Source organism: Phascolarctos cinereus, unplaced genomic scaffold (assembly GCF_003287225.1).
Source record: "Phascolarctos cinereus isolate Bilbo 61053 unplaced genomic scaffold, phaCin_HiC Scaffold_2;HRSCAF=192, whole genome shotgun sequence".
NCBI lineage: Eukaryota > Metazoa > Chordata > Mammalia > Diprotodontia > Phascolarctidae > Phascolarctos > Phascolarctos cinereus.
In genome coordinates, this window is record NW_027555625.1 from 311,837,532 (window position 1) to 311,850,734 (window position 13,203).

At 42.9% G+C, this 13,203-nt stretch overlaps 1 long non-coding RNA gene across 1 annotated transcript in view; it reads left to right on the top strand.

Annotated features, from left to right (window-relative positions):
• The first annotated feature begins 926 nt into the window (after positions 1-926).
• Positions 927-13,203, top strand: part of LOC110211368 (uncharacterized) — a 72,932-nt gene continuing 60,655 nt past the window's right edge. Inside the window, exons 1-2 of the long non-coding RNA XR_013484779.1 lie at positions 927-1,072; positions 6,614-6,645. This is a non-coding gene — a long non-coding RNA (uncharacterized LOC110211368). The remainder of the gene's footprint in view (positions 1,073-6,613; positions 6,646-13,203) is intronic.

A 13,203-nucleotide genomic window follows, 5' to 3' on the forward strand; every position in this document is an offset into this window, starting at 1 on the left:
CTCCTGGGAGACCTTGGGAGAGAAGAGGATATGCCTGGTTCCAGAACATGGTTGTACTGGAGCTGTCTCAAACTGGCTCAAGAGAACTGCTTGTTAAATTTTCAATGTGAGCATTTACACTTTGGAAATCAGCAAGTGCTATAAGTCAGAGCTTGATTTACTTGTTTTGTTGATTGCCTGGACTTTAAAAAATGATGGGGAAAATGTGAATGCAGATTGAACTTCCAAGTGTGTCATGTGTATGATTCCCCCTCAATGTTAAACATTTTTCCAGCACAGCATTTCCCACCTCATCTTTGGAGAGAAATCTGGAGAGAGACAAGGATTTTGTGAAGCTGCAGACAAGCAGAGAGAGCCAAGTGTGTTCTCTCAAAGTAGGAAAGCAAGAATAATGTCTACCTCAAGCTGTCATGTTAACTCTGCCCCTCATGAAGTTGTGCAGCTTCAATCATCATTCCCTCTACCAATAAGAAGAATCTCATACAATGATCCAGGCTGGAGACTTGGATTACATAAATACATTTTCAAAAAATACCAAGTCAGTTGGAAGGGAGGGGATGGTAGAGAGGCATTCACAGCTGGAGGGAGATAGTATGGGGCAGGGGCTGGAAGTGAGAAAGACTCCATATCATGGTTTGGCTTCTGAAAGGTCATTTTCCAAGTTGCCTTGTAACAGCAGAAGGTTGAAAAAGCCTATGGGGAGAAGCACTTATTTCTCACACGCTGCACAGAAGGTGGTTAGCCAAGACCCAGTAAGAGCAAACCACTATAATGATTTCTCTGGGCAGGCCCCCAGTGAATGCGTAGATCACAGTGCAGCTTCAGCAGCCCTGCTGCTGACATGACACTGCATTTTGCACCAATTTGAAAAGCAAAAGGACCCCTCCCCCCTAAAAAAAAAAACAGATCTTGAAAGAGGGCAGCAAAGGCTGCATGCACTGCAACCATTGCCCAGAAGACAGATGTGAGTCTTGTAGAGAGAAGGACCTGCCTGTCTGCCTGTCTGTCCACAGAGGTGGCTTATACAAAGGGTGGAGAAAGATATGATAAGGAAGAAGCTTCAGGCCAGCAGGTACCATGGGCCTGGAGGGAGGTTTATAGAATCTTGGATGTGAAAGGATAGTAGCAATAATGAAGGGATAGGTAGCTAAAATCATGACTTTGCAAATCCCTTGCAAGCTTGGGAAAGAGACATTTCCTACTTACTTACTGTTGCTTTCCATATTATCTCCTCTTTGGTGTTCCTCGATATGTTCCCCTTGAAAGGGTAACTGAACAAAGAGGTACCTGGCTTGGAAACAGGAAGTTTGGTGTAATAACAGAAAGAGCATTGGATGTGAAGGCAAAGGATCTAAGCTCAAAACCCAGCTCTGCTACTTTCCACTTGTGTAACCTTGGGGAATCTGCTTTACCCCTTTGGGCCTCACTTTCCTCCTCTCCTAAGTGAAGGAGTTGAACTAGGTGGTCTCTAATGCCTCTTCTCACTTGCTAAGGCCTTTGAAACTACTCATCAAAACAAAATACACTTGGCAAAGGGAAGGGAAAATTTTTTTCAGGGCTGCAGTTTTTTAGGTTTATTCAAAAAGAAAAAGCAGTTGTTCAGTGGAAAATGCCTCCTTCCTAAACTGTGCCCTTGAATCTGCAAGAGATTACCAAGACAAACAAAATCTCCCTGGGAGAGTCACTTGTGAATAGTATTGAAGACAGAGACACAAGCCACTGAATAACAGCAAATCATTCTGTATTTCCTTTGCCAGTGCAGCCCAGCATTCCTCAAATTTTCTTGATCAAAGAAACATTTACTAGACCAGCGGTGGGGAACCTGCAGCCTTGAGGCCACATGTGGCCCTCTAGGTCCTCAAGTGCAGCCCTTTGACTGAATCCAAATTTCACAGAACATATCCCCTTAATAAAAGGATTTGTTCTGTAAAACTTGGACTCAGTCAAAAGGCCGCACCCGAGGACCTAGAAGGCCACATGTGGCCTCAAGGCCACAGGTTCCCCACCCCTGTACTAAACTATAGGCAACCTCTTATATGCTGAATTTCTCTATTTCCTACAGGTAAAAGATTATCAAGGCACATAATACTATTAATCAGGGCTCATACTATGTAATTCATTTATTATTCTGAGAACTGGATTTCATAGAACTGTTGTACCCAACTTAAGGGTTGATTGGTTGTTTTCCAAGGAGGTTTCTTAGCTTATTTGTTAGGCTGTTCGGCTTTGGTTTTTGGGTTTTTTTTGAGGGGGGGGATGAGTTCCGTAGCAGTTCACATAACAACAGCCTAGATTTCTACATTACCTCAAACTTCATAGTGCACTTTCCCCCATAACAGGCCTGTAACATCAGTAGCACAAGGATTATTGTTCCTATTTGACAAATGAGGAAACAGTAAGGTGAAAGGACTTGCCCATGGACACATAGCTAGTGCCGGAGTCAGAATTCAAACCTACATCTCTTGGCTCTAAATTGAATACTCTTCACAGAAAAGCATTTTCTTACTAGAAGGGACCTTAGAGAAGAGAGAGAGAAACTGAGATCCAGAGAAGCAAGATTACCTATTCAAGGACACATAGCTAGTGATGAAAATGGACCTCGAAGTTGTATTTTGACTCCGTGCCTAGCATCCACCTACACAAAGATACACTTCTTACCCCTAGCAAAAGGAAGCTTTCTCACGCCAGGTCCCACTTTTTCAGTGAGCTTAAATATTGTAGAAGAAGAACATGATGTCAGTGCACATCAATGGAGAGGAGGTATATGTCTTCGGGCAAGTTACACTCACCTACCTGTACTAAGAAGAGGTCAGCAAAGGAACATCATGGTGAAAGAGACAGAACAACCTTAATACTGATATAATAACTACCACTTGAGTGCTTTGTGTTTTTTAATATACTTTCCTTACAAGAACCCAGTGAGGTAGGTGGCGAGTGCTTTATTGTTCCCACTTTACAGAGAAGAAAAGTGAGGCTCAAAGAAATTAAATGCCTGGCCCAGGTTCCCTTAGCTAGAAAAGTCAGAACTGGTACTCAAACTTTTGTCCTCTAACTTAAAAAACTCAAGCTCCTACAGAATAACAGAAAAAGACACTGGTCACAAATTAAATTTTAGGCAGAGAGAATGGAAAATATAGACAGGAATCTGCCCTAGCCAACTCCAGTTAGTAGCTATTTTTATGACTATTTTAGTTGGATTAACAAGTACTGATGGCCAAACTATGGAATTTATTGAAGGACCAGCTTTGATAGAGTGGGCATTGAGATTAAAGGTTGGTCATAGTGTCTATGGTGTGTCTAATAAAAGGTAATTTGGAGAAACATTCCTGATAATTACTGTACCATTGATAACAACAAAGGAAGAGCAAGTCTTGAAGTCATGGTAGGATGATCATTGCTAGGTGGTGCTGTGAATAGGGTATTGATTGGACTTGTAGTCAAGAAGATCTGAGTTCAAGCACGAATGGATGAATGGATGGATGGATGGATGGATGGATGAACAACTAGCCTCCCCTGAATTCTCAGAGGCTAAGCAAATGGATTGAAATATTCATCAGATTCCAAAGTTCTAGGCACTTTGAAGTTAATCCTACTGACACAATGACTACTATCTAAGGGACAGTCTGTCTAAGTGTCAAGAGGCTCATTACCAGAAGACTAAAAGCTAGATGACAATGTGGCAGCCACAGAGACTTGTGAAATTGATTTAAAGTGACTTCATCACATTTCTAATAAAATGTTTTAAGACCCAGAAAAAGGTTCGTCCCAGAGGGCAGAGCCAAGAGAGATGGGCAGAAGTTGCAGTGATTCAGATCTGTGCCCCATGTAAGCAAACTTCCTAACAGAGCTCCTCAGAAGTGAAAGGGTACCTTAGGAAATAGGAGGTTCTCCTTCAGTGAAGGCTGGATGACTGCTTGATAGGTGCATTATAGAAGGAGTGTTCTTATTTAAATATTGGTTGGACTAGAGAGGGAAGGGGAAGGAAGCAAGCATTTATTAAGCACCTAGCATGTTCCAAATACCATGCTAGGCACTTTACAAACATTATCTCATTTGATCCTCCCAACAACCCTGTGAGGTATATGCTATTATTATCCCCATTTTATGATTGAGGAAACTGAGAAGACAGAGGCTAAATGAATTTGCCCAGGGTCATACAGTTAACAAGTATTTGAGACTGGATTTGAACTCAGATCTTTCTGACTCCAGGCCCAATGCTCTATCTGTCCACTGTACTACCTAGCTGACTAAAGGTCCCTTCCAACTCCAAGAATCTGTGGGTCATCAGGTGATACACTAGATGGCAAACTCCTTAAGGCTGAGCTCCCTCAGCACAGTGACAGACCACTGCACAGAGGCCCATTTATTTGTATTGGAATGAGCATAGGCCCTGAAATCACAAAAAAAAATTTGGATTCAAATTCCCCTTCTAACAGCCACATAGTGATGACAGGTCACTTAACCTTTCTGAACCTCAGTTTCTTCATTTGTAAAATGAATATAAAATCTATAGCACTTTTTTCATATGACTGTCAAGAATCAAGTGAGAGAATTTAAACATTCTGCAAAACTTAAAGCACTATGTCAGTGTCAGCTATCATTACTTTTAACTGACCCTAATGACAGCCATCCAGTAACAGAATGGACTCCTCATATCTGGGTACCAGGATCACTGCCAGTGAAAATGTTTTAGAAGAGAGTGAATGACCACCAGATTGGGTTATTATGGCTAGGATCCTTATATGGGGTGGGAGGCTGGGCTAAAATCCTATGATCCCCCAAAAGAAAGAAGGAAGAAAACAAGGATTAAAGAGGATAAAGGGAAAGGGAAGAGAAGAACTTTTAAGAGAAAGATTCCACTGGTACAAGTATCTTCCTAAAGTAAAACATAGAAACCTAGTAATCCAAGTTTTGCACTTGAAAGTTCCTCCTTGTGAAAGTATATACACATATATGCATATGTGTATATGTAGATAGATATATATGTATATGCCTACATACATACACATATGTGTATATGTAGATAGATAGATATATATGTATATGCTTACATACATACACATATGTGTATATATAATATTACATTTTTCGAGCACTGAAGTGTACTCACGGAATCACTATAGCAACAGACAGGGATGTTTGTGGTACCCGGTACAAGTACAGATGCAATTTGATTACATGAAAGATTAATCAATAGGAACCACCTCCTTGCTGGGGGGCCTCAGGCAACAAACATGAGCTTGGCTAATGCAACTGAACCACCTGATGTCAGCACTACCTACAGGCCCAAGAGCAGGAGTTCCCAAGAGAGCTTTGGACTCATGTCTTCCATAACAATCGGGAAGCTTAGTTTATTATGCAGTCAGATCTCAGTGGACCAGTGTGCTTGTGGCTGGAAAACTAGAAAATTCTCAGCTGCTTCTTCTCTAAAAATAACTGTTTCCAAGATCTGATGTGGGCACCTGAAATCTGCTGAGAGTTATTTCTCCACTGACCGCACCATCAACTGTTACCATGAAGCCAGTCATTTTCAGATATCGTTCAGCCCTCATTAGTCATGTTGCTTCCCAATTTCCCCTTTGTCATGGGAATGAAAAGACTCCAACCATGAGCAAGATAATTTTCCTATGACATTTATCATAGGATCACCACTTTAAGAGCTGAAAGAGTCCTCAAAATTAATCTAAACCCAACTCCCTCAGCTTACAGATAAGGAATCCTAGGTCCAGAGAGGTGACATGATTTTCCTGAAGTCTAAGTCCTGCCTTGGGGCAGCCAGGTGGCCCAGTGGAGAGACCACTGACTTAGAATCAGGAAGACTCATCCTCCTAAGTTCAAATCCAGCCTCAGACACTAGCTGTGTCCCTGGGCAAGTCACTTGACCCTGTTTGCCTTCAGTTTCCTCCTTTGTAAAATCAGCTGGAGAAATAAATGGCAAGCCACTCCAGTATCTTTGCCAAGAAAACCCCAAATAGGGTTGCCAAGAATGAGAAATGACTAAACAACAAAACTCCTAGGTCCCAGTCTATATAGTACATTCCATTATACCTCAAGTTCTTTGAGGGCAGAGACTTTTATAAAACAATGTTTTGTCTTTTCATTGCCTGTGCCTAGGACAATGTTTTGCACATAGTAGGTGCTTAATAAATGCTTGCCAGATTGGATTGGATACCACTATGTAGTCTGTCATATTAGATAACGATCTTGAAAGGACAACATTTCCCCCATGCCTCACAAGCTTTCTGGGACACACGCTTATATCTATGACAAAGGAAAAAAACAAAACAAAATCTTTTAGACTCAGCCATCGCTATCTCTGTGAATGATCTGGTCACCAAGGCCTAGATCTTTTCAGAATCCTCAGCCTCAAAAAAGCACTAAGCACAAAGTGGGAAGGAGGAGAATTTTTTATGACAGTCAGATTAGCAGAATCCACAGCACCTGCAAATGGAGCCCCAAAGAACACATATCTGAATACAGAATGAAAATATTATTCAGGGTATGACTTGAGAATGGTTTGGATGTCAGGGCAAAATTCAATCCAAGATCATAGTTTCTAGGGCCCAGAGAAAAGATGAAAAAAAAAACCGTCTTCCTTTCCTTCTTTGCATAGGTAGAAATTATGGCATCTGCTGTCAGCCTCAGGTAAGTAATTATGTCGAACAGCTTTTTCTTTCTCCTCTGGTTTTTTTTTTTTAATTTCATGTTACAAGGGATGACTCCTTAGGCAGGGGACAGGGGAGGGATATATTCAGAAACAAAACCAAAAGGTTTGAATTTTAATTTTTAAAAAGGTCGAAGCTGGTCCTATTTTCCATAATAAATGTTTTCATGTCTATAGTATGTCAAAGCATTTTCCTCACCACAACCTTCTGAAACAGGTCATTCAAGGATATTATTTTACAGATAAGGAAATTGAGGCTTAGAGAAATTACATTGACTTGATCAGGGTCACACAACCACTATCAGGACCAGGTTTTGAACCCAGGTTTCCCAACTTTCTAAGTTGAGTGGGCTCATCACAAGGCCCCAGACAGCCTTTCAATTGCCCACGAAATTTAAATATCAATTTTGCATAAGTTCTTAGGTTTCTCTCCAAAAACCCAGAAAAAAATGATGTGGCTTTGCTAGCTATGAGGTTTCATCCATCACAAGCACAATACTAACTAGTAAGACTACCGATGAGTCTCAGTGGCCATTCCTCAGAAACACGGCTTTTTGTAAATTCATGTATTTCAAAAGTTGTTTTATCTGACATTCTATCCCCTAGAATTCTCTGACGACCAGTAGGAGCACATCTCTTCCAGGCCCTGATATACTACTATGCCAAGCTCTGGCTTACCTCTGTGTCTTTTCTCATGCTGTCCTTGCTGGTGTCACACACACACACACACACACACACACACACCCTTTTCCCATCCTCCAAGGTCTTCATCCATCATAAGGGTCTTCTCAATGAACCTAAACCATAGCGAGCTGGAGCCCCAAACTCCATCCCAGATCAGACAACTCACTGCTCGTCCTTGGGCAAGTTACTTTCATTTCCTTTTCTATGATATAAAAAGGGGGACACCAGATGAACTGCAAGACCTCTTCCAGTTCTAAAGCTATACCCTATATTTAACTCTCACAGCTATTTAACTTGTCTTCTGATTATGGCTTACCCAGATAGATGCTAGGTTTCTTGTGGGTAAGGATAAATTTTAAATTTCCTTATAATATCCATGGCATTGAGTAAAGTGCTGGGCAGGAAGCAGGGCACATAGTAAACGTTTGTCTAATTATTTTATATATCATATTTGATGCTCATCTTAATCACATTGACAAGGGCATGCTGCAGTACCTTATCAATCTCAGCTCTGCCACTTATTACCTGTGTGACATTGGGCAACTAATTTTCCCTCTTTGGGCCTCGGCTTCCTTATCTGTATAACAGGAGTGGGGTATATTCTAGACAATTTATAAGGTCACTTGCAGCTCTAAATTCTATGATCCTTATGCAAGGTCATTACAAACATGGCATAATAGAAAGAAAATTGGATTTGGAGGCAAAGGAGCTGAGCTGATTTTGCCTCCTTTGGGTCTGCATTGTCATTCCCAAATGAGAAAAGAGGGAGTCCAGGCCTGAGTCTGTAAACCAATTTCTGTCTTCGCCATCTGGCAAACAGAGGCCAATGAATTCTTGGGGCTGGCCCCTGGCAGTGAACTTAGCTTACTGGCACCTGCAGGCCCTGTTGACAGTGAGCAAAGTGGCAAATGAAGGCAGAACTGTTCTTCTTCAAAAGTTTTCTGTAGTCCAGGAAGAAAAAAATAACTAACCCTATCTGAATTCAAACTGAAAGAGTAAACACCAAAGTCAAGTAGATCAAGGAAATGGGTGTGTAGCCATCATCAAGTATTGGAAAAAAGAACTAGATTTGGTGCCAGAGAATCTGGGGTGAAATCCTAACTCTGCTACTTGGCATTACTTTTCCTCCTTGGGCCTTAGTTTCCTCATGAAAAATGTAAGTGGAAAGGATTGGATAATACCTAAGGTCTCTCCTAGCTTTAAATTCTCTGATCCTATGAAGTAGTGAATTGGGACAAGAGAGACAGAGAGACAGAGACGGAGAGGAGAGGAAAGAAGAGGAGAGGAAAGACAGAAACAGGAGAGAAAGAAATAAGAAAGAGAGAGAGAGAGAGAGAGAGAGAAACAGAAGATTTACTCAGCAGAACCTATTGTGCACCAGGATAATTTTTGTGTTGTAATTGTTGAGTCGTTTTAGTCACGTCCAACTCTCCATGACCCCATTTGGGGTTTTCTTGGCACAGATACTGGAGTGGTTTACCATTTCTTTCTCCAGCTCATTTTACAGATGAGGAAACTGAGACAAATGGGGTGAAATGACTTGTCCAGGGTCATACAACTAGTAAGTTCCAGGGTCAGATTTGAACTCAGGTCCTCCTTACTCCAGGCCTGGCACTCTATCCAATGTCTCCCACCAGGACACTAGTGATACCAAAAAAAAAAAAAAAGAAAAAGAAAAATGTCCAATCTCTACTCTTAAGGAGTATACATTCTATAAGACAGTAGAGGGAGAAAAAAAGGGAAAAAGGAGGTGAACAGAAACAGAGAGATGGTGGAGCAGAGACAGGGAGAGAGGATGGAAGGGAGTAGAAAAGGGCTAAAGAGAAACACATTTCTATATACCAACCCAACAAGGCAATATGGTTCAGTAGAAAGATCACTAATACTCATGGAGAGGGTCCGAGTTCAAATCCCACCTCTAATATTTACTATCTGGGTAATGAACGTTGTCCACGACCTCAGTCCTTAACGTCACTATTGGCCTCAGTTTTCTCATCACTAAAATGAGGTTAGACTAGATGTCTTCCTCAACTCTAAATCTATGATCCAATGGGGCCAATATATAATGCGATTATTACTATCCTCAATTTTCAAATAAAGAAACTAAGTCTCAGAAAAGGCTACATGACTTGCCCAGGGTCACACAGCTGGCTGGTAAATGTAAGGTCTGAGAAGCAGGCATCCTTTAAGGTCTGGCTTAAACACCCTCTCCTCTGTGAAGATCTTCACTGATCACCTCCAGCCCACACAGATCTTCCCTTCCTTGGAACCTCCAGCAGCAGTGACTGTCCCAACCCTACCACCCATTTTGAACTTGGACAACACCAAGTATTTTATCTCTTCCCTCTCCCTGTTTCCATCCAAACCATGAGCTTTCTGAGAAGAGAGACCCCATTTTATCGTAGAGATCATTTTGGCCTGAACAGGTCAGGAGTGTTTTCACAAAGCCAGAGGGGCCTGAGCTAGATCCAAAGGGATGGTGTTGTTTGAGCTACTATAAGAGGATGGGACGGAGGGACTGGAGGGGAGGGAATACTGTGCCAAGGAGAAAAAGAGAATTATACAGGTAAAGACAAAAAGCATGAGGCACATTTCAGGGACTGGAAGTAGATGAGTAGGAAGACAACAGAAGTAAAGGGGAAGGGGGACAGCAGGAAGGAAATAAGCATTTATGATACAACATGACAGGCATTGTTCTAAGTGCTTTATAAATATTAACTCATTTGAGTCTCCTAACAACCCTGGGAGACTGGTGCTCTTATTATTCTCATTTACAGTTGGGGAAACTGAGGCAAGCAGTTTAAATGTCTTGCCCAGTGTCACACAGCATAAAGCTAGTAACTATCTGAGGCTGGATTTGAACTCTGGTCTTCCTGACTCGGGGCCCAGTGTTGCGCCACCTGAATTTCTCATAGAGCATAGAAAGCTACTGGTGGAGGAGACCTTTCTAGGTCCCTTATTTTACAGATAAAGAAGCAAAGTTCCAGAGAAGGAAAATTATTTTCCCAAGGTTACATGGCTTGTTAGTGGCAGGGCAAAGACAAAAAAAAAATCTGACATCCTTCACCCAAGGCTGAAAAGGTAGATTGAGGTTAGACTGGAACAGGCCTTGAATTCCAGATTAAGGAGCCGGCCTTAGAGTGGGTACCACGCAGGGTTACCAGCTGAGGCAGAGCCTGGAGGAAAGGAGCCCTTAGAATTCTTTCTGCCGCATCCTCACTGCCCCCGTGACCTCAGGTACACCACCCCTGGGCCTCTCTTGCTTTCCCGGGGGGGGGGGGGGGGGGGCGTGGGGCAGGTTGTTCTGCAGCAAAACAAAAATACCACAGCTTCATGCTGGTAATGACTAATATCCTCCCACCTCACTCAGCCGGTTGGAGATTAATTAGGTTTGGAAAGTGCTTTGATGATGTCAGGCACTGTTCCCTAGGAGCTCTGAGCTGTTTCTACTGCCACAGTGTTTCCTGTGCCAAATTCGCCTCAAAGGTAGCAAAGCCATATGAGCTTTTAGGGAGCGCCCCGTAAAGCGAAGGCAATGAACCTGAAAAATCACACACACACCCCACGCCCCGCCCCTCCTTTCTTCCCCTCCAGAAGCAGCAGCGGGCAGCGAGCTCCCGCATCCTACCTTCCCAGCGAGAGGGCTGCCTGGGCGGCACGCCGGGGAGGCACTGGCAGCGGCGATTAATGAGGCCGGCGCAGGACGGGGAAACGGCCCCCACTGAGCCCTCTTTGGCCCTCAGCAGAGGGGAGCGGCAGGGTGCAACGCGGGCCACGGGCAGCTTCCCAGCACTGCCAGGGCCCCGTGACCTTCAGACTCCCCACATGTGAAGCTCCTTATTAGTTGTGAGAGTCCTGAAATGACTGGCAACTTACTCATGCACCAGGGTTCTGAGCAATTCAGGTGCCCTCCCCGGGCCTTGTTTGCTGTGCATGTCTGATTTCTTGCCCTGCAGGTATCCTGAAGATACTGATGACTGCTCAAGAAAGTGTCTGGCCAATTGTCAAGTGCAAAAGGAGTGTGCAATTTGGCCTGGCCCCAGTTCTGTTTGAATGCCCAGGGAAAGGGGGGGAGGGGAGGAAGAGGAAATGAAGAGGAAAGGAGAGAGAAAGGAAAGGAAAAGGGAGGGAAGAGGAAGGAAAAGAGGGAAGAAAGGAAGGAAGGAAGGAAGGAAGGAAGGAAGGAAGGAAGGAAGGAAGGAAGGAAGGAAGGAAGGAAGGAAGGAAGGAAGGAAGGAAGGGAGGGAGGGAGGGAGGGAGGGAGGGAGGGAGGGAGGGAAGGAATTTAAAAGGAAGGAAGGGGGGAAGGAGGGAAGGAGGAAGACCAAGTTTCTTTGGGAGTTACTAAACCGACACTATCTCAAGTCTAATGCCCATCCTTAAGTATTCCTCCAAAAGCACCAGGTCTGACCACACCACTTACCTATTCAAAAAATTTCACTGGCTCCTTAATGTCTCTAAAAGTAAATACACACTTCTCTGTTTGGCATCTAAAACTAAACTTTCCAGCTTACCTTACCAGATTGATCTCATGTTATTTCTTCTCACACTAAACATTACTGTACATTGTAGCCAAACTTGTTTAATCCCTACTCTTCCTACATGACATTCCAGCTCCCACTTCCACGCCTTTGCCCAGGCTGTCTTCCATGCCTGTAATGCATTCCCTCTTTACCCCAGCCTCCATACAAGGCCCTGTTCAGTTGCCCCCTCCTGATACCCCCAGTTGTTAGTCTCCTACCCATGACTCAGAAATTAGTTCAGATTGACTTTCCTGACAATGGTAATTACTTATCTATGTTTATATTATACCCCCATGTAGACGATAAAGTCCTGGAAGGCAAAGACTGGGTTGTTTCAGGTTTGAGGTTTTGGGTTTTTTTTGTTTTTGTTTTGGGGGATTTTTTTTTTTTGGTTTTTTTATCTGCAGCAGATAGCACAATGCCTGACATTTAGTAGGTGGTTAAAAAATAATGCAAAGTTGAGCAATAAGCTTGGACTACCTCCCTCATAGATTCATTATGAGGAAACTGTAAAGCATTAAATAAATGTGTTACCATTAGTTTCTGAGATTTCCAGGAATGGAGATTGCTATAACCTCAACTCTTTGAGCTTTTCATCCTATAATCAATTTCCTATCCCTTTTGTCATCTCTTCGATAAGGGGGTGAAAAGAGTTATTATTCCCCCTTTCAAATGTACATGACAATCACCATAGCAAAATCCATTCTCTGGGCCACCAAGGAGAATGCTAACACAAAGAATGATTAACTGTCAGACACTTATTGAGGCTATATTCCTCAGGTATAGAAGATAGAACTGTCTGAGCACATTCCCCCTTTCAAAATTTAGTAGAAATACCCTGGCTCTGATATTTGAAAATGTTGCATCCTGAAATTCCCTCTATATATCCCAGCACCTAGCATAGCACCTAGCATCTAATAGACGATTAAGTGCTTGTTGACTTTACTCCATAACCCATGCATCACACCCTTCCACAACACTATGTCCCACCTGCCACGAAAGAGAAAGAAAAAGAAAGAATGACACAACGAGACAAGGGACAGAGAGATCTGTCATGGCCCTACAGCAGGACTTAACACCTAAGAGAAGGAAGTGCAAAGAAATGAGGTAGACTTGGTTCACAGAGCCCATGGTATGCAACTGATATTGCTAGTGCCACTAAAGAGATTTTTAGAACTCTGCAACCATAGTTTTCCTCAATCTTTTGACTACTTTCCTATGCCCCAGGACCCCATCAACATTTTTCCTCCTAGCTTTTCCCACTCTCGGTCCTTTATTTTCCTTGTGTGTGTGTGTGTGTGTGTGTGGCAATTGGGGTTAAGTGACTTGCCC